The 18,645-nt window shown below is 40.3% G+C and overlaps 1 long non-coding RNA gene across 3 annotated transcripts in view; it reads left to right on the plus strand.

Moving 5' to 3' along the window:
• Nucleotides 1–13,927, plus strand: part of LOC133228019 (uncharacterized) — a 33,720-nt gene extending 19,793 nt beyond the window's left edge. For all 3 annotated transcript variants that reach the window (XR_009730027.1, XR_009730025.1, XR_009730026.1), the window contains one exon: nucleotides 13,843–13,927. This is a non-coding gene — a long non-coding RNA (uncharacterized LOC133228019). The remainder of the gene's footprint in view (nucleotides 1–13,842) is intronic.
• The last annotated feature ends 4,718 nt before the right edge of the window (nucleotides 13,928–18,645 follow it).

Here is an 18,645-nt window from a genome sequence, read left to right on the forward strand (position 1 = left end):
AAAAGGAAAGATATTCCCATCTGAATGCAGAGTTCCAAAGAATAGCAAGAAGAGATAAGAAAGCCTTCTTCAGTGATCAATGCAAAGAAATAGAGGAAAATAGCAGAATGGGAAAGACTAGGGCTCTCTTCAAGAAAATTAGTGATACCAAGGGAACATTTCATGCAAAGATGGGCTCGATAAAGGACAGAGATGGTATGGACTTAACAGAAGCAGAAGATATTAAGAAGTGGTGGCAAAAATACACAGAAGAACTGTACAAAAAAAATCTTCACAGCCCAGATAATCACGATGGTGTGATCACTGACCTAGAGCCAAACATCCTGGAATGTGAAGTCAAGTGGGCCTTAGAAAGCATCACTATGAACAAAGCTAGTGGAGGTGATGGAATTCCAGTTGAGCTATTTCAATTCCTGGAAGATGATGCTGTGAAAGTGCTGCACTCAAGATGCCAGCAAATTTGGAAATCTCAGCAGTGGCCACAGGACTTGAAAAGGTCAGTTTTTATTCCAAACCCAAAGAAAGGCAATGTCAAAAATGCTTAAACTACCGCACATTTGCACTCATCTCACACGTTAGTAAAGTAATGCTTAAAATTCTCTAAGCCAGGCTTCAGTGGTACGTGAACCATGAACTTCCTGATGTTCAAGCTGGTTTTAGAAAAGGCAGAGAAACCAGAGATCAAATTGCCAACATCCACTGGATCATGGAAAAAGCAAGAGAGTTCCAGAAAAACATCTATTTCTGCTTTATTGACTATGCCAAAGCCTTTGACTGTGTGGATCACAATAAACTGTGGAAAATTCTGAAAGAGATGGGAATTCCAGACCACCTGACCTGCCTCTTGAGAAACCTATATGCAGGTCAGGAAGCAACAGTTAGAAATAGACATGGAACAACAGACTGGTTCCAAATAGGAAAAGGAGTACGTCAAGGCTATATACTGTCACCCTGCTTATTTAACTTCTTTGCAGAATACATCATGAGAAAAGCCGGGCTGAAAGAAGCACAAGCTGGATTCAAGATTGCCGGGAGAAATATCAATAATCTCAGATATGCAGATGACACCACCCTTATGGCAAAAAGTGAAGAAGAACTAAAGAGCCTCTTGATGAAAGTGAAAGAGGAGAGTGAAAATTTGGCCTAAAGCTCAACATTCAGAAAACGAAGATCATGGCATCTGGTCCCATCACTTCATGGGAAAGAGATGGGGAAACAGTGGAAACAGTGTCAGACTTTATTTTTTGGCACTCCAAAATCACTGCAGATGGTGATTGCAGCCATGAAATTAAAAGACGCTTACTCCTTGGAAGGAAAGTTATGACCAACCTAGATAGCATATTCGAAAGCAGAGACATTACTTTGCCAACAAAGGTCTGTCTGGTCAAGGCTATGGTTTTTCCTGTGGTCATGTATGGGTGTGAGAGTTGGACTGTGAAGAAAGCTGAGCACCGAAGAATTGATGCTTTTGAACTGTGGTGTTGGAGAAGACTCTTGAGAGGCCCTTGGACTGCAAGGAAATCCAACCAGTCCATTCTGAAGGAGATCAGACCTGAGTGTTCTTTGGAGGGACTGATGCTAAAGCTGAAACTCCAGTACTTTGGCCACCTCTGCGAAGAGTTGATTCATTGGAAAAAACCCTGATGCTGGGAGGGATTAGGGGCAGGAGGAGAAGGGGACGACAGAGGATGAGATGGCTGGATGGCATCACCGACTCAATGTACATGGGTTTAAGTAAACTCCGGGAGTTGGTGATGGACAGGGAGGCCTGGCGTGTTGCGATTCATGGAGTCGCAAAGAGTCGGACACGACTGAGCGACTTCACTTTCACTTTTCACTTTCATGCATTGGAGAAGGAAATGGCAACGCACTCCAGTGTTCTTGCCTGGAGAATCCCAGGGATGGGGGAGTCTGGTGGCCTGCCGTCTATGGAGTCTCAGAGAGTTGGACATGACTGAAGCAACTTAGCAGCAACAGCAGCAGAACACAGATTATATATGTGTGCTTGTAGTTGCTCAGTTGTGTTTGACTCTTTGAGACCCCATGGACTGTAGCTTGCCAGGCACCTCTGTTCATGGAATTCTCCAGGCAAGAATAGTGGAATAGGTTGCCATTTCCTATTCCAGGGGATCTTCCTGACCCAGAGATTGTCTCTTGCGTCTCCTGCATTGGCAGGCAGATTCTTTACTATTGTGCCACCTAGGAAGCCTATATATATGAGTCCATCGTTCAAAAAATAAAAATACCATGGAGAAAGGTGTCTAATAGGCCATTCCAGAGGGATCTTGAGAGCACATCTGGGAGGTTTCAACCTCAGTCCTGCCTCCAGCCAGCAAGTGACTGATTTGTCCTGTAATGAAGCTGTATCGCACTGACAATGACGATGTGGTATTGTTGGAAAGATTCAACTGCCTCATGTCAAGGAGTTCTATAATACTATAATACACTGATGATCAAGTGTATTGGGAGGTTGAGTTATAGCCTCCTCAGGATGTAATATCTAAGGAAAGTGACTGGCCTGAGGAGGATCTGGATCTAGCAAACCATCAGTTGATTTCTGAGCTAAATAGTTATCATAAGGTATAAATAGTAGTAGATCAAGGGGGAAAAAAGAATAATCAAACTAGTGCCAGAATATGAAAATATCTGTAATGGCTTTATAGGATAAATTAGTTGTTTCTTTAAATCTGTCCCTACCCCACACTGGCTTCTTCAAATGTTAGGCATATTTGTGTTGGTTCTGTTCCAAAATGGAGTCACTTGTGTTAGGCCACACGTCAGCAAACCAAGACTTAATACCTAACCTAATTGCAGCTACAGCCTCCCCCAGGGATGTAACCTTTCATGAGTCAACCAGGAATTACCTGGTTAGCACTGAAATACTTGGCTAGTAGGCTCCTTCTGTTCCCATTAGGAGAGTGGCCTTACCTAAAACCATGCAATTCTTCACTAATAACTTTCTTTCTCCTGCTTACTCTCTGCTTTAAAAATACTAATATCCAAGACTTCCCTGGTGGTCCAGTGGCTAAGACTCCATGCTCCCAATGCAGGGGGCCCGGGTTCGATCCCTGGTCAGGGAGCTAAGATCCCATATGCTGCAACTAAGACCTGGCACAGCCAAATAAATTCATTAAATAAATGAAAAGATTTTCTAAAAATACAAAAATCTTTTCCTTTTTTGCAGCTAGAAAGTGAAGTTGCTCAGTCGTGTCTGACTCTTTGCAACCCAATGGACTGTAGCCTACCAGGCTCCTCCGTCCATGGAATTTTCCAGGCAAGAGTACTGGAGTGGGTTGCCATTTCTTCCTCCAGAGGATCTTCCCAAGCCAGGGATGGAACCCAGGTCTCCCGCATTGTGTCTCCCTCAGATGCTTTACCATCTGAGTCACCAGGGAAGCACTAGACAAAGCTCTTTTCATTCACTAGGTTGGATGCTGCTCATTTCATGAGTCACTTAATGAAGCCAACTAGATCTTCCCATTTCCTCATTTGAATTTTTGTTATTTAACAGTATTATTTCCAGATCTGTTCCATAAATGCTACACAAAATGTAGGTACTTTGATAGGTATTATCATTTTGCTGTAAGGGTTCTATGTTCAAAAAACAGAGGGTGGCCTGTGATAGAATACAAAATTTGGTCTCATTTATCGGTTCCTGCTTCTTGGCTCTCAAAACCCTTTTTGTTTCCTATGTGATTAGAGTAGTAGGGGCATCTTTTATGTTTGCTTTTTTGTTTTTGATTCCTGCAATAGTTTTAGAGTGATAAAGGCAAAATGGGTGTGTTTGGTTATTTACAGCAAACCCTTTCAATCACACCTGAGTTCATATTAGTGAGGGAATTTTTGGAAAACCTCTAGATCAGGAGCCCCCAACCTCCAGGATCTAATGCCTATTGAGTATGTGTTTGTAGTCTCTCAGTTGTGTCTGACTCTTTGTGACCCTAGGGACTATATAGCCTACCAGGCTCCTCTGTCCATGGGATTTTCCAGGCAAGAATACTGGAGTGGGTTGCCATTTCCTTCTCCAGGGGATCTTCCAGACCCACGGATTGAACTTGGGTCTCCTGCATGGCAGGCAGACTCTTTACCCTCTGAGCCACCAATAATAGAAATAAAGTGCACACAATAAATGTAATTAACTTGAATCATCCTGAAACCATTCACCCAACCTTGGTCCGTAGAAAAACTGTCTTCCATGAAATTGGTCCCTTGGGCCAAAAAGGTTAGGGACTATTCCTCTAGATAAGTAGAGCATCACCTAAGGATGGGGGCTGGTTGCCAGGGGAACCAACTAGGGTGATTAGAGGGTTGGAAAGCAGGTTGATAAACAAGAACCCCTCCATGTGTCACATATTCTATGAGTAGTTAGTAAAGGAAAGAAGACTTCTCTTTATGTCTTCACTTATTTATTCATTTGACTGCACAGGGTCTTATTTGCAGCATCCGGGCCTTCAATCTTCCTTGTTGCCTGTCAGATCTTTAATCCTGGCATTGGGGTCTAGTTCCCTGACCAGGGATTGAATCCAGGACCCCTGCATTGGGAGCCCCAAGTCTTAGCCACTGGAAGTCCCCAAAAGACTTTTCTTTGCATAAATTAAAAAAACAAATTACAGTCTTCCCTGGACAGGCACTTTGATTTCCTACTTCAACAGTGCTTGAAGGGAACCTACCTCCTCAAATTCACTCCAGCACCGTGCGGCCCCAGGTCTCAACTCATCGTGAGGATAGTGGCCATCACGCTGGTGTACCAGAACTACCACAGGGACTCGGAGACTGCCATCAACCACCAGCCTGGAGCTGTTCACCTTCTATGGCTACCTGTCAGTGTCATACGACTTTGACCTTGATGATGCGGCTTTGAAGAACTTTGCCAAATACATTCCTCTCCAATTTCGTGATGCAAGGGCACTTACTGAGAAGCTTGATATTCTTCAGGATATCAAGAAACCCAGTCACGAAGAGTGGGCTAAATGCAATGGAATGTGCGCTACTCTTCGGAAAAATTGTAGATCCATCTCAACTGGAACGGGCACAAAATGCCCACTGACAATAATGACACCACCCCCCACCCCACCATGTGACTTCTCTGGTGGCACAAATGGTAAAGAATCTGCCTGCAATGCAGGAGAACCAAGTTTGATCCTTGGATTGGGAAGATCCCCTGGAGAAGGGCATGGCAATCCACCCCAGTGTTCTTGCCTGGAGGATTCCAGAGACAAAGGAGCTTGGCAGGCTGCAGTCCATGGGGTCACAAAGAATCAGACATGACTGAGTGACTAACATGTTTCTGTGTGACTTGCCTGAACGAGTAGATGAAATCCATCAAAGATTTGAGTGACTATGTAACCAACTTGTGCCAAGATAGGGGCTCCGTGAATCTAGCATGACTGACGAAGTATCTCTTTGACAAGCATGTCCTGGGGATCAGTGACAACAGGCTAGCCTTAGGCTGGCTTCCTGTAGCCATGAGGATGACTTCCTTGGTGACCAAGGCAGGCTGGGCATGTTTGGCTTATCTCTGCCTTTTCTATAAGTTGTACCAAAACATCTACTTAAGTTCTTTCTTGGTACCATTCATTCAAATAAAGTAATTTGATACCCCCTCCCCTCCTCAAAAAAAAAAAAAAAAAAACCAGATAGCAAAAACATCCTTGGAAAGCGCGTAGGAGGATCAGTATACCAGTTGCTGCAATATACAGGAAAAATGTCTATTTTCTAACAAAAAACTTTGAGGCTTGCACAGAAACAGGAAAGTGTGACCTATACATATGACTGAAACTGTGAGAGTAAGTAAGTAGATGTCAGATTTAAGAGAAAAAGACTTCAAAGTAGCCATTATAAGTATGCTCACAGAACTAAAGGAAAGCCTGATTAAAGATGTAAAAGAGATAGTATGACAGTGTGGCATCAGATAGAATATCAACGAAGAGATAGAAATACAAAGAAAAGTCAATATGCAAATTCTGTGGAAGTTGAACGTGTTGATGGAAAAACACACACGCAAAATCTAAAAGTTTAGAATTATGTTTTATTTGGCTGACTTGCTGAGGACTTAACTCCTCTGAGGGACTATTCCAAAGAGATAAGGGAGGCGCCAGGATATATAGGAGTTCAAACAAACCTGGTAGTCCGACATCAAAAGATTACTGCTAATTAAAGAAAAGCAGACACTGGAAGTGAATGAATTTTGTACTTTTCTGTGTATCAGAAGGTACAAAAGTCTGGGCTTATTAAAATCATCCCTTTGATACGCACCTTAATTATTAGGGCCAGTATCCTGTTTTTCTCCATCCTGAATCCCCTCAAGAGTGCACAGAGCAGGGCAGCTGCCTTGGCTAACAGCAACAACATCCTTTGTTTACTGACGTGGAAAGTTCAGTTCAGTTCAGTCGCTCAGTCATGTCCGACTCTTTGCGACCCCATGGACTGCAGCACGCCAGGCTTCCCTGTCCATCACCAACTCCAGGAGCTTGCTTAAACTCATGTCCATCGAGTCTGAGATGCCATCCAACCATCTTACCCTCTGATGTGGCGAGTATAACGTGAGTATAAAAAGTATAACAACTAGAATTTAAAAATTCACTGGAGGGACTTGATAGTAGATTTGAATGGCAGAGTATAAAGAATTAGCAGACCTTGAAGACAGATTGATAAACTTTCTGTAAGTACACATTACCTCCCTCCAAAATATTTTGATGTATTTTTATTTAGTGTTAAGTATTTATTAATTTTTAATGGTTTCTTTGGTTATTTAGAAGTTTAATTGTTTGAGGCTTTTCTAAATATCTAATTGTTATTGATTCCTGATTTAATTTTGTTGTAGAAATATGTAGAAAACATATTCTATAGAATTTAAAATTTTAAGTAGAAATTTGTTTTATGCCCCAGCATAAGATCTGTCTTTTTTAATGCTCTATATGAACATGGAAAGAGTGTGAAAGCTGCAGTTTATTGGATAAATTGTTCTATAAAGGTCAGGTTAGGTTAAAGTGGTTCATATTTTTAGATCTTCCACATCCTTATAGATTTTTATCTAGTTATTAAAGAGGAGATTGATATTTCTACTTGTAAATTTGTCTATTTGTCTCTTTATTTCAGTCAGCCTTTGCTTCATCTATTTTTAAAACCAGTTATTAACCACCTACATTTTAGGTTTGCTATGTCTTCTTCATGGATTGACCCATTTATCATTATAAATGTCTCTTTCTATCTGTGATAATTCTTCTTGTCTTGAGGTTCATTAAGTCTAATATTAATAAAACTCTTTTCAGCTTTCTTTTGCATTCACATGGTGTATGTTTTTCATTCTTTTCATGTCAACCAATTTTTCGAAATTTAAAGAAGTTAGTGATACAGTTGAATTTAGCTCTGTCCTTTCTGTTACTTGCTTTTCTTAGATTGAAGTATAGCAGATCCACAATATTGTGTTCGTTGTGGTGTACAGCAAAGTGATTGATATGTGTGTACATATGTGTATCTATATTATTTTTTAATGATTTTTTCAACTACCTTAAAGTCTTCTTTAATTTACTCTTGGCTGCACTGGATCTTTGTTGTATGCGGGCTCTCTCAAGTTGTGGTGCTGGGGCTTCTCCCTGCAGTGGCTTCTCTTGCAAGTCTTTTCCAATGAGTCAACTCTTAGCATGAGGTGGCCAAAGTATTGGCCTTTCACCTTCAGCATCAGTCCTTCCAATGAATATTCAGGACTGATTTCCTTTAGGATGGACTGGTTGGATCTCCTTGCAGTCCAAGGGACCCTCAAGAGTCTTCTCCAACACCACAGTTCAAAAGCATCAATTCTTCGGTGCTCAGCCTTCTTCACAGTCCAACTCTCATATCCATACATGACCACAGGAAAAACCATAGCCTTGACTAGATGGACCTTTGTTGGCAAAGTAATGTCTCTGCTTTTGAATATGCTATCTAGGTTGGTCTTAACTTTTCTTCCAAGGAGTAAACGTCTTTTAATTTCTTTGCTGCAATCACCATCTGCAGTGATTTTGGAGCCCCCCAAAATAAAATCTGACACTGTTCAGGTGATAACAAACTATATCACCTACATATAGGTGATATCACATGATACTAGATTTTATCTGATTTAGTTCCTTTAGTACACTAATCTCTAGGTCCATCCACGTTTCTGTAAATGGCATTATTCATTCTTTTTTATGGCTTTGTGGTATTCCATTGTGTGTGTGAATGTGTGGGTTCCCTGGTGGCTCAGACAGCAAAGAATCTGCCTGGAATGAAAGAGACCCGGGTTCGATCCCTCTGTCGGGAAGATTCCCCTGGGGAAGGGGAATGACTACCTCCTCCAGTATTCTTGCCTGGAGAATTCCATTGACAGAGGAGCCTGGCAGGCTACAGTCCATGGGGTCACAAAGAGTCGAACACAACTGAGTGACAATACACACACACAAACATATATATATATATAGATATATATACACATATATATATGAATGGACATTTAGGTTGCTTCCATGTCTGGGCTATTGTAAATAGAGCTACTATGAACATTGGGGTGCATGTATGTTTTTAAATTAGAGTTTTCTTAGGACATATGCCCAGGAGTGGGATTGTAGGGTCGCATGGTAACTCTGGTTTTTTAAGGAACCTCCCTACTGTTTTCCAAAGCTGCTGCACCAGTTTACATTCTTATCAATAGTGTAGGTAGGAAGGAAGATTCCTTTTTACCCATACCCTCTCCAGCATTATTGCTTGTGGACTTTTTAATGATAGCCATTCTGACTGGTGTGAGGTGGTACTTCCAGGTAGTTTTGATTTGCATTTATCTCATAATTAGTGATGCTGAGCATCTTTTCATGTGCCTATTAGCCACCTGCCTATCTTCTTTGGAAAAATGCCTATTTAGGTCTTCTGTCCATTTTTTGTTTGGGTTGTTTGATTTTTCTGATGAACTGTTTGTATATTTTAGAAATTAAGCCTTGTCAGTTCTACTGCTTGCAATTTTTTTCTCTCAGTCCATAGATTGTCTGTGTTTTGTTTATGGATTCCTTTGCTGTGCAAAAGCTTGTAAGTTTGATTAGATCTCATGTGTTTATTTTTGCTTTTATTTCTTTTACCTTGGGACACTGATCTAAGAAAATATTACTAGGATTTATGTCAGAGAGTTTTGCCCATGATCTCTTCTGGGGTTTTTATGATGTCATGTCTTATATTAAGTCTTTAAACCGTTTTGAATTTATTTTTGTTTATACGTGAGGAAGTGTTCTAACTAGCTGATTTATATGTAGCTGTCCAGCTTTCAAAAACCACTTGCTGAAGAGATAACATACTCTCTTGACTGTTACTAGCGTGTGAGATGAGTGCAATTGTGCAGTAGTTTGAGCATTCTTTGGCATTGCCTTTCTTTGGGATTGGAATGAAAACTGACCTTTTCCAGTCCTGTGGCCACTGCTGAATTTTCCAAATGTGCTGGCATATTGAGTGCAGCACTTTCACAGCATCATCTTTCAGGATTTGGAATAGCTCAACTGGAATTCTATCACCTCCACTAGCTTTGTTCATAGTGATTGATGCTTTCTAAGGCCCACTTGACTTCACATTCCAGGATGTCTGGCTCTAGGTCAGTGATCACACCATCGTGATTATCTATGTCATGAAGATCTTTTTTGTACAGTTCTTCTGTGTATTCTTGCCATCTCTTCTTAATATCTTCTGCTTCTGTTAGGTCCATACCATTTCTGTCCTTTATTGAGCCCATCTTTGCATGAAATGTTCCTTTGGTATCTCTGATTTTCTTGAAGAGATATCTAGTCTTTCCCATTCTGTTGTTTTCCTCTATTTCTTTGCATTCATCACTGAAGAAGGCTTTCTTATCTCTTCTTGCTATTCTTTGGAACTCTGCATTCAGATGTTTATATCTTTTCTTTTATCCTTTGCTTTTTGCTTCTCTTCTTTTCACAGCTATTTGTAAGGCCTCCCCTGACAGCCAGTTTACTTTTTTGCATTTCTTTTCCATGGGAATGGTCTTGATCCCTGTCTCCTGTACAATGTCACAGACCTCATTCCATAGTTCATCAGGCACTCTATCTATCAGATCTAGGCCCTTAAATCTATTTCTTACTTCCACTGTATAATCATAAGGGATTTGATTTAGGTCATACCTGAATGGTCTAGTGGTTTTCCCTACTTTCTTCAATTTAAGTCTGAATTTGGCAATAAGGAGTTCATGGTCTGAGCCACAGTCATAATTCTCCAAGCCATGCTTCAGTAATATGTGAACCGTGAACTTCCTGATGTTCAAGCTGGTTTTAGAAAAGGCAGAGGAACCAGAGATCAAATTGCCAACATCCGCTGGATCATGGAAAAGGCAAGAGAGTTCCAGAAAAACATCTATTTCTGCTTTATTGACTATGCCAAAGCCTTTGACTGTGTGGATCACAATAAACTGTGGAAAATTCTGAAAGAGATGGGAATACCAGATCATCTGATCTACCTCTTGAGAAATCTGTATGCAGGTAAGGAAGCAACAGTTAGAACTGGACATGGAACAACAGACCGGTTCCAAATAGGAAAAGGAGTACATCAAGGCTGTATATTGTCACCCTGCTTATTTAACTTATATGCAGAGTACATCATAAGAAACACTGGACTGGAAGAAACACAAGCTGAAATCAAGATTGCCGGGAGAAATCTCAATAACCTCAGATATGCAGATGACACCACCCTTATGGCAGAAAGTGAAGAAGAACTCAAAAGCCTCTTGATGAAAGTGAAAGAGGAGAGTGAAAAAGTTGGCTTAAAGCTCAACGTTCAGAAAACGAAGATCATGGCATCTGGTCCCATCACTTTATGGGAAATAGATGGAGAAACAGTGGAAACAGTGTCAGATTTTAATTTTGGGGGCTCCAAAATCACTGCAGATGGTGACTGCAGCCGTGAAATTAAAAGACACTTATTCCTTGGAAGGAAAGTTATGACCAACCTAGATAGCATATTCAAAAGCAGAGACATTACTTTGCCAACAAAGGTCCGTCTAGTCAAGGCTATGGTTTTTCCTGTGGTCATGTATGGATATGAGAGTTGGACTGTGAAGAAGGCTGAGCACCGAAGAATTGATGCTTTTGAACTGTGGTGTTGGAGAAGACTCTTGAGGGTCCCTTGGACTGCAAGGAGATCCAACCAGTCCATTCTGAAGGAGATCAGCCCTGGGATTTCTTTGGAAGGAATGATGCTAAAGCTGAAACTCCAGTACTTTGGCCACCTCATGTGAAGAGTTGACTCATTGGAAAAGACTCTGATGCTGGGAGGGATTGGGGGCAGGAGGAGAAGGGGACGACAGAGGATGAGATGGCTGGATGGCATTACTGACTCGATGGACGTGAGTCTGAGTGAACTCCAGGAGTCGGTGATGGACAGGGAGGCCTGGTGTGCTGCGATTCATGGGGTCGCAAAAAGTTGGACACGACTGAGCGACTGATCCGATCTGATCTGATCTGACTGTTACAGCTTTATACTAAGTTTTGAAACTGAGTAACGGGAGTCTTCCTACTTTGTTTCACAGTATTATGTTGGCTCTTCTAGGTGCTTTGTCTTCTTTGTATGTTTTATAATCATTTTGCCAGTATCTACAAAATAATTTGGGGCTTCCCAGGTGGTGCTATGGTAAAGAACCTCCCTGCTAAAGCAGGAGATATATGAGGAGTGAGTTTGATCCTGGATCGGAAAGATCCCCTGGAGGAGAGCATGGCAACCCACTCCAGTATTCTTGCCTGGAGAATCCCATGGACAAAGGAGCCTGGTGGGCTACAGTTCATAGGGTTTCAGGATCAGATACAACTGAAGCAACTTAGTGTGCACACACAAAATAGCTTACAGGGATTTTAATTGGGATTACATGGAATCTATAGATCATGATGGGGAGAGCTGACATCTTAATATTGAGTCTTATAATACATGGACATGGAATATCTCTCTGTTTAGAGCCTCTTTCAATTGTTTTAAAGTAAGATTAGTTTTAATTAATTGATTCTTGGCCAAGCACGGGCTTTCTCTAGTTGTGGTGAGCAGGGTCCACCCTCTAGTTGTGCCGCATGGACTTCTCACTGTGGTGGCTTCTCTTGTTGCAGAGCATGGACTCTAGGTCCACAGACTTCAGTAGTTGCAGCATGCAGGTTCAGTAGTCGTGGCTCTGGGGCTTAGAGCACAGGCATAGTAGTTGTGGCACATGGGCTTAATTGCCCTGCAGCATGTGCAATCTTCCCAGACCAGGAATTAAACCATGTCGCCTGCATTGGCAGGCTGATTCTTACCCACTGTACCACCAGGGAAGACCAAGCCTCTGTGATTTTTTCATTAGAATTTTGTTGTTTCTACGTATAGATTTTAAGCATATTTTGTTAGATTTATATCCAAGAATTTTATTTTGGGGTGGGTGTTATATGTGGTTTAATTTTTTAAAAAAATTCCAGTTGTTGATTGCTGATGTATAAGAAAGCTATTGACTTTTGTATATTAGCAGGTTATTATATATCCTGCATCTTTGCTGTGATTGCTTTCTAATTCCAGAAATATTTTTTGTCAGTTTTTTTTTTAATTTTTTATGTAAGCAATCATGTCATTTGCAAACAAAAATGGTTCTATTTCTTTCCTTCCAATCTTGTGCCTTTTGTTCCTTCTCTGGTCTTATCGTAGTAGCTAGAACCTCCAATATAATATTGCTAAGGAATGAATATTTGTGCTACTCCCAAATTTATATGTTGAGACCCTTATCCTCAATGTAATGGTATTTGGAGGTAAAGGCTTTGAGAAATAATAAGGTTATATTAGATTATGAGAATGGAGCCCTCATGATAGGATTAACGTTCTTATAATGAGGAAAAGACAGAAGATGTCTCTTTCTGCCTGCTTACACCAAGGAAATTAAGATAAATCAAATTAATATTGAACGCTGATGTTGGAAAAATAATTAAGTAAACCTAACAAAAGCAGAAGGAACAAATAAAAGTACTAATTGCTAAATTAGAAACAACAGAGTAAATATATAATCCAAGAGCTGTTTTCTTGAAAACAACCTTTATGAACCGGAAAGCTCACTGGTTTAGCCTATCAAGTTATGAGGGTGAAAATGCAAATGATAAAACTCATATGAAGATGGAGAAATGATAGATGTGGGGAAAAAATGAAATTATAGGCAAATACTTTGTAACTTAATAAATTTGAAAAATGTGGAATGATTATAATTTATATACTGTGCTTCAAGTTTTATAAAACTTGGAAATTATAGTTTCTTTATTTTCTGTAAGTGGTCTGAGCATTTTCATGAACTCATATACCAGTGAGTGATGGAAAAATAAAATGTATATTTGCATTTAGAAATATCTTAATAGCTTCAAGAGTCCCTTTTCTTTAAAACTGTCCATTTCGGATAAAGACTGAGTCTTCCCGAGTTTCTTACCTCTCTTCTTCCCAAAGGCAGTGCCTAGATATAGTGGACTGGAAAACTGTGCTTCGTGATGGTGGAGCAGGGAGGGCCCTGCCCTGGCTCTTCAAGGGACTCTGCTGTTGAGCTCTGCTTCTGGTGAAACTCTGTCAGTGTGAGGATTATTTGTGGGGATTTCTTCAGGCCTTTTTTCAGCCTTTACTGGTGCTGCTGGCCCTCTGAGATCTGGCTAGGACTTTCATGTGATTCCTCTTGGAATCTGCCCGCAGGTTCTCAACCACATTTGTTGCTCATCTTTTCCATTAGCAATCCCTTGTCAACTTCACTATCAGCTACATTTTAAAACTTTCTACAGGGCACATAGCGTCTCTGGATTCTTTAGGATATTAGCACTGTCTCTGGCTTTCTATCGATATGGTGAATTCACTCTGCAGATTTCACTCTGAACTGGCTGTCCCATTTTGATGTGGAAACATCTGAAAACATATCCCATCTGCTACTGCACTCCTTGAGGACAATTCAGCTTTCCACTGAATCCAGAGCTGATGTTTTGGGAGGAGGAGCAGAAAAAGGTAAATGACATGTTTAAGCTGAAAGAAAAAATGTTAAGGGAGTTCTGTGGTGGCTTAGTGGTTAGGACTCTGGGCTTGCCTTGCCATGGCCTGGGTTCAGTCCCTGATTGGGGAACTGAGATGCCACAACCATGCGGTGCAGCCAAAAAAAACTTAAAAGAGAATGAACTACTCTAAGCTGGCTAGTTTATCTTCTCTCTGCTTTCCTGTACCGCTCAGCAGAATGGGTACCCAAGAGCAACATTGGATTAGTTACGGAAAATAAAAGAAACTTGCATGTTTTGCACATCTCAGTGGTAATTATTCCATTTTTTTGAGGTTACTACATTTGAGGTATTTTCAGATGTAATCTTACTGATTGTAAACCTTGTTGCTCAGAAACTGTTTCTGTTCAGAAACAAGAAAGTTCCATCTAAAACGAAGTCAATCAGCTTGAAGATCCAGAGCTGGGTTTGTTTTTTTTTTTTAGTCTCTGGAAAAACACTAATCTGATGGCAAGAATTTATTGTGTCGAAAGAGATTTCTAAACAAACAAGCAAACACTTCTCTTTTTATATCAAAAGGAAAGCTTGGAGCACTGGGTAGAAAGTCTTATCAAAAGGGTAAGATGGAAAAAAGGATTTAAGGCTAGAAGCATACAACAGTCAGGAAGAGGAGGAATGTTTCCACTTAAGAGATTTGGAGAGGGAAAAAAAGGCTGAGTGAGGCCAGAAGTTAGCATCGTCATATATCCTTTCAGGTCAAATCTTGGGAATCAGAAAACAGGGTGGTACATCTAGGTGGGCATAGGGAAATCAGAAGACATCAGAGCTAGTGACTAGCTTTTCTAGTCATATCCAGTAGATGAGGGATATGTCTTCACTTTGACCCACAGTCACATAGGGCCACACCTGAATCGATTCAGGAGCAAGAGAGCAGCACTGGAAAAGACAGGGGCTCCATGACTTGTGTATAGTACAGAAGTGTGAGAAAACCCAGTGTACTTCATGTAGGAAATACAGAAGATAGCCAAGTAGGGGACAGGTGGCCCTGCTATGGGGCCGTCTTGACAAGGAACGGGGTAATGTTACAGCGGAGGCTCTGGTTTAGTGATCGAATCTGAGGGCAAGATGGAGGATGTGGCTGAGAACCAAGAGCATCTGCAGCCCCCAAAAGAGCTAAGGTGGGGCCATCAGACCCCAACTGTCTAGAAAAGACACCAACTGATTCATTACCCAGGGATTACAGTAAGTTTTGGAATCTAACTGAAAAGTCACACATGTCAACTTAAGGCCCTTCCCTCATTTCTTTTATAAGGATTTATAATCTTCCAAACATACCTGACTACATCTTGGGTACAAAGGGTGATGAGAAATCTTAAGGCATTCAATATTTACCCCCCAAGACAAATTTTTTTCTAAAAGAGACTGAATTTACTGTTTTAAAGCCAGAAACTAAGATGCCTTTAGCTGGAAAGTTTAAATTACTTCCCCTCACTACCTAGTATGACAGAGGCTCAAAATCAAGATGAGTTTAATCACAGGCAAGAAAGGCCAATAATGCTAGACTAGATAATTTGGACAAACCCTCCCATTGAAGATGACTAAAATATATATAGGATATATGCATATATGAATAAAAGCATCATCTAAAAATATAAAACTAGCAACTATGAAAAGTGACATTTTGTAACTTCTCTATGAAAAGTCTAGATGTGTATTTCTTTATTAGCTAGCATGGGATTCATTGAACTTCTGTGTATTCACGTCTTTCATCAGTTCTAGAAAATCTCAGCCATTATCTTTTCAAATATTTGTGTTAAACAGAAAATCTTCTAAGGCAGCTAGAGAAAAGAGAGATTAACTGAAGGCATAACAGAATTGTAGCTAATTTCTCAAAAGCAAAAACAGAGACCAGAAATAGTGGGAGGATATCTTCAAGGTGATGAAAAATATGACACCCAACCTAGAAGACTCTACAGAGTGAAGGAATTCTTTGGATCTGAGGGAAAAATATAGAAAATTTTGAATAAACAGAACTGAGTTAATCATGCACAAAGGAAATTCTAATGGGTATTCTTCAGATTGAAGGGAAATGACCATGGATGGAAGGTCAGAGGTTTAGAAAGAAAGAAAGTATGTGTTAGTCTCTCAGTTGTGTCCAACTCTTTGCCACCTCATGGATTGTAGCCCACCAGGCTCCTCTGTCCATGGAATTCTCCAGGCAAGAATACTGGAGTGGGTTGCCATTTCCTCCTCTAGGGGATCTTCCCAATCCAGGGATCAAACCCACATCTCTTATATCTGCTGCATTGGCAGGGGAGTTCTTTACCACTAGCGCCACCTGAAATGAAGAGCGATAACATGTTCATTAAATGAACATTGCATAAAATAATAATAAAGCTATCTTGTTTTTTGGTTTGAGTGAGCTATCTAGAGAAATGAAATATATGCAGAAATAAGCTGATACATTGAACTGAAGATAAATATAGTTATATAGTTAAAGTGTTCTCAGGTCTTTGCCTTGTCCTGGAAGAGGTTAAAATGATGAATTAAGGAGGCATGTGGTAACCTCCGCTGTAACTATTAAATATTAACAAATACAGAAGCAATATATAATTTCCAAACTAATTGGGAGGATGGAATGATAAAAAAACTGAATAATGTTCAAAAGAGGGATACACCTTTTGAAGTTTGTGTTATCCTTAGATACAAACTTTTATTATTAACATATACCTACATTCCTTGATTACACCAACGGAAGGGTGTGTTACATGAGCACAAAGGAAAAAGTCTTCAAAAACATTGAGAAGTAAGGAGAACATGAATTCTACATATGATTTAGGGGATTGTGGGGGTGTTACAAGCACCCATTTGGGAAAGATTCAAGAGAAGAAATGTCCACGAGGAACATTCACTGTTTATAATGTAAAAAAAGGTTGTTTTCCATGGTGTGGAGATTTCAGAGGGCACCATTGAAAGGATAGCAACAGGCATTGGATTAGCGGAGAGCAGTATAGTAGGAAGGCATAGATGACCAGAGCAGCTTCAAGACAGAATAAGAATAACAATAGAAGGCATGCTGAATTTGGCTAACTGATAGATTTTCTAGTTAATCAGTCTCATAAATCTTCTGGCATTTCTAAGGCCTGTCAGAGGCATCAGCCATGGGTAGGGTGATCAAGTTTCTGAAAGATCCCTGATCTTGAAAAAATGACCTTCAGATGGTCTAGTTGGTTCCCATGACTCACACTGAGAAAAGGACAGCAACTGTTTGATGTTCAGGTGACTTCAATAATATCTGCCTTGAAAGTTCACAAAATTGTAATTATTTTCTAAAACTATGTCTGTTAAATTGAATTTACCCTTTCTCAAAAGCTACATATTTTGGGGCCATGTAAATTCAAAAACTCAAGGTCATCTTTTCAAAAAGAACAGAAGAGTTCAGTAACCAACCAGCTGAATTATGTGGCTCAGGACAGCCATATAAATCAATACAGAATCCTAAAAGTAGGCATGCAGAGTAGTAAGTATCTTATCATCTCTTTCTTCCTCTTGAAATTCTGGTTTGTGCTCTGTGTTCAGTAATGATGGACTTACCCTGACTTCCCACAAGTCATCTAATAATGCAGTATTTTAATAAATTCATCAACATGGTTCATTTTAGAACATACATATTCAATTCTGTATGTATTCTATATTCTATCAGTGGCAAAAAGTAGACTGTGAACTTTATTCCTTTCAAGTTTGACTCTCTATTGCAATAAACGGTAAGACTCTAAGGTAGTAAGGGAAACAAGAAACTTGCTCCTCTAGTCATTAAATGAATTGGATGTGGCGGGAGTGTTGCCTTGGGAGTAATGGCTCTTACTTCAATGATCAGTCATTATCACCAGCTCTGCAGTGAAAACCTCTGAAGAATTTTAATGGTTTAAAATCATTATTCTATGATAGAAAATCTAATTTGAATTCTAGAATCAGAAATTGCTTTGGAAATACTTGATAAAATATTAAGGGTCTGGTTTATCCTGGTGTATTACATCTTCTAAGTAGAAATGGAGCCAAGAGGTGATGCATGGGAAAATCATTGATCATACTGCTCCTTTCGGAGAAAGCAATGGCACCCCACTCCAGTACTCTTGCCTGGACAATCCCATGGATGGAGGAGCCTGGTGGGCTGCAGTCCATGGGGTCGCTAAGGGTTGGACACGACAGAGCGACTTCACTTTCACTTTTCACTTTCATGCATTGGAGAAGGAAACGGCAACCCACTCCAGTGTCTTGCCTGGAGAATCCCAGGGATGGGGGAGCCTGGTGGGCTGCCATCTATGGGGTTTCACAGAGTCGGACATGACTGAAGCAACTTAGCAGCAGCAGCAGCAACTGCTCCTTTAATGCAGTTTTTATTTTCTGCCTTTTGTGAATCCTAAAATAGGGGCTTTCCAAAGGCAAAAAATCATGGGTTAGGGAAAGGATTTATCTAAAATTAGGAAAAAAGTTATGTATGCATAAAAGAAGCATATACTTGTTCTGTCTATCTCTATACTTACACCTATGTATTTATCTATTGATCTGTAATTTTTGGAATGGCTCAGTAAATTAATCTAATTCCAGTGTCTGGATCAATGGAAGAGAAAACACACAAGCAGGTAGCTGTTAATCCGTAAACCGGCGCGTGGTGAAGAGA

The sequence above is a fragment of the Bos javanicus genome, chromosome 16 (assembly GCF_032452875.1).
Source record: "Bos javanicus breed banteng chromosome 16, ARS-OSU_banteng_1.0, whole genome shotgun sequence".
NCBI lineage: Eukaryota > Metazoa > Chordata > Mammalia > Artiodactyla > Bovidae > Bos > Bos javanicus.